General features: G+C 43.3%; 1 protein-coding gene across 3 annotated transcripts in view; it reads right to left on the bottom strand.

Moving 5' to 3' along the window:
• The window catches only part of A2ML1 (alpha-2-macroglobulin like 1), a 48,665-nt gene that overhangs the window by 34,329 nt on the left and 10,693 nt on the right, over positions 1-3,643 (bottom strand). The window lies entirely within an intron of this gene.

Consider the following 3,643-nt stretch of genomic DNA (forward strand, 5'->3'; position numbering starts at 1 on the left):
CTCTCTCTCTGCCCCTCCCCCGTTCATGCTCTGTCTCTCTCTGTCCCCAAAATAAATACATGTTGAAAAAAAAAAAAAAAAAGAGTTCCATCAAAGGACCATGTATAGTTTCTTCAAGAAAATGGACGCTAAAACCACTAAGTTCATGGTGAACGGGTTATTGGGCTAAGTGTCAAAGTGTCACCAAAATGACTTGCTAATTAAAAAAAAAAAAAAAAAAAAAAGACAGGGGTGCCTGGCTGGCTCGGTCAGTACAGCATGTGACTCTTGACCTTGAGGTCATGAATTCAAGCCACAGGTTGGGCATGGAGCTCACATTTAAATAAATAAATAAATAAATAAATAAAATTTTAAAAATTTTAAACAGAAGACATACGTTTACCTGGAGAAATTAGGCTATCACCACCTTAACTAAGTAATCAAACTCATCATCACTAATAACGGGACAGTCTGACATTAGGTATCTTCTGAAGAGATACATTGGGTGTTCACAGCATTGCCTGATAAATATTTTAGCCAAAAAGGTTCAGTTTAAATCTAATGAAGACCTCAGAACTACTTCCAGAACATAGGGGAGCAAGTTAGACTACAAAGAAAGACATAATCAGACGAATGAAGAATGTCAGATATTTTGGAGCACGTGGGCAGCTCAGTCAGGTGAGGGTCTGACCCTTGGTTTCAGCTCACGTCATGATCTCATGGTTGGTGGGGATCAGAGTCCTGTGTTGGGCATGGAGACTGCTTGGGATTCTCTTTCTCCCCCTCTCTCTGCCCCTCTCATTGTCTCTCACAATAAATAAATAAACAGTTTTTTTAAAAAAGGAACGTTGAAGGGCACCTGGGTGGCTCAGTCGGTTGAGCGTCCGACTTCGGCTCGGGTCATGATCTCGCGGTCTGTGAGTTCAAGCCCCGCGTCGAGCTCTGTGCTGACAGCTCAGAGCCTGGAGCCTGTTTCAGATTCTGTGCCTCCCTCTTTCTCTGTCCCTCCCCTGTTCATGCTCTCTCTCTCTGTCTCAAAAATAAATAAATATTAAAAAAAATTTTTTTTAATAAAAAATAAAAAAAGAACGTTGAATATTCTATAAGACAACTAGGCTTCCTCAAAAGTCAATGTCATTTTCTGGAATGGGGACATTCTACAAGTCATTTAGCCTGAGCACTTCTCTCGCTCGCTCTCCTAAAAAATATATAAGGTGACAATGAAAAAATAAGATTATCTTAAATTATGAGAGATTTGAAAGATATAACAATCAAATGTAATGCATGAATTTAATCAGATCCTAGTTTGAAAAAAAAATCAGCCATTTGAAAAAACCCTAACCTAAGGCAGGTGTTACATGATAGTAAATGATTCTTATTAATTTCCTTAGGTTTGATAATGAGATCATGATTATTTAAGATGTACTTTTGCTTTTTTTTTTAAGATTAAAAAAATTTTTTTTATGGTTTATTTAGTTATTTTGAGAGAGAGTGTGTGTGCACACGCGCACACACAGGGGAAAGGGGCAGCGAGAGAGGGAGAGAGAGAATCCCAAGCACACTCTGCCTTGTCAGTGCAGAGCTGGACATGGGGCTCGATCTCACCAACCGTGAGTTCATGACCCGATCCAAAATCAAGAGTCGGACGCTTAAGCAGTCGAGCCACACAGGCACCCCTAACGATTTCAAGCAATCTGCACACTCATCATGGGGCTCAAACTCACATCCCCGAGATCAAGAGTCGCATGACCTACAGACTGAGCCAGCCAGGTGCCCCTGAGATATGCTTTTTAAGAGACACATGCAGGGGCGCCTGCGTGGCTCATTCGGTTGAGCATCCAGCTCATGATTTCCACCAGGTCGTGATCACAGGATCCTAGGGTCAAGCCCAGAGTCGGGCTCAGTGCTGAGCGTGGATTTCTCAAAATCAATAAATGCGAAATACATACATACATACATACATACACGTTAATGCAATTAAAACTCTGATTAGAGACTGTACACCTATTAAGTTCAGGGCATTCCAAGTAGTATTACATACACTTAAAAACTAAATGGGATTGGGGCGCCTGGGTGGCTCAGTCGGTTGAGCGTCCGACTTCGGCTCAGGTCACGATCTCGCGGCCCGTGAGTTCGAGCCCCGCGTCGGGCTCTGGGCTGACCGCTCAGAGCCTGGAGCCTGCTTCTGATTCTGTGTCTCCCTCTCTCTCTGCCCCTCCCCCGCTCATGCTCTGTCTCTCTCTGTCTCAAAAATAAATAAACGTTAAAAAAAAAAAAAAAAAAAAAAAAACCTAAATGGGATTGAAAGCCGGAATTTAGATGTGCGGTCTCAGACAGGGTTCAAGGGCTGCATCTCGCTTGGAAGGAAACGGGAATGAAGTCAAGGTGGTGTTTGCCTTTGATTCTTGGGCCAAGCACCACGTCATGTCAAGGCAGCTGTCAGCCTGGATATCAAGGATCATGGCAGTTCTTCAGAAAAACCCAAAAAAAATGAGAGGTAAGGATTAGAGGGACAGAAAAGTTTCCCCCTTCTAGTTTCTTTGGCTAGTCTAGTAATCCAAAGACAGATTAGCAGGAGAAAAACATTTGATTACTGGCATCTGGGAGCCCCACAAAGACAATGAGACCCCAAGGCAGTCAGGCGATTGAGGCTTCTGTACCATCCTGAGCTAAGGAATGGCAAAGGTGCCTGGGGTTTCAAAGGGACACCGGGCAAGTCACAGGGAGAGCAGAAGAACAAATGGTTGGTAATCAAATCTTTGCCTTACCATGTAGATCAATTTTTTTTTTTTTTTTTGAGAGAGAGAGAGAGAGAGAGAACACGCGTGAGAGAGCACAGGAGCAGGGGGAGAGGGGCAGAAGGAGACAGAGAGAGAATCTTAAGCAGTCTCCAGGCTCAATATGGAGCCCGACTTGGGGCTCGATTCCACGACCCTGGGATCGTGACCTGTACCGAAATCAAGAGTCGACACGCTCAACCGACTGAGCTACCGAGGTGCCCCCAGATAAATCCTTTAGATAAAAAAAAGTTATATCTGGTAACTGGGCCAGGCCTCCTATTTCAGTTCTCTAAGTCAGTTAAGAGAGAGGTAAAAAAAAAAATGTTTTTTGAGTATGCTGGCTCTTGACTACCCGCAGTTCAAAACAATCCACGTGCCTCAGTGGCCCATTTTGAGGTGGCACATTCCATTCCCCTTCGGGGTCAAAGGAGAGGCTTGAGACTTTCACAAACCAGAGCTATACAGACAATAAGGAGACAAAAATGAGATTACTATGGATGGCTAAAAATTAGAGAAAAAGAACACTTCTCAGATAACAAAGTACTTTCCTCACACGGGGAGTCAAGAGGCGGGAAGAACACCAATTACTTAGAAGCAGGCTCTGGTAAACAACAAGTGTTCAAGTAAGAAGACAGCGTTTCCCCCTGGAAGTAGGCTGAGGTTTCTGGATAAATGGGTGTTGCCACCAAAGTAGATAGGCTCGGTTAATCTCAAGTATACTTCAGTCGCTTAACTTCACAATTGTTGTCCCTCAGTTTCTTAGTAAAATTCCTTTAGTTGATTTCAGTGTTTCAAACAGGAGTTTCAAATTTGGAACTTGGAGTAGGGGGCTGGCTAAAGAAATGGTGTAGGGGAGAAGGAGTAATTTTAAGATAGAAAGAGAG

This window comes from Herpailurus yagouaroundi, unplaced genomic scaffold, assembly GCF_014898765.1.
Source record: "Herpailurus yagouaroundi ecotype Mexico unplaced genomic scaffold, PumYag 355, whole genome shotgun sequence".
In the NCBI taxonomy this organism is placed as follows: domain Eukaryota; kingdom Metazoa; phylum Chordata; class Mammalia; order Carnivora; family Felidae; genus Herpailurus; species Herpailurus yagouaroundi.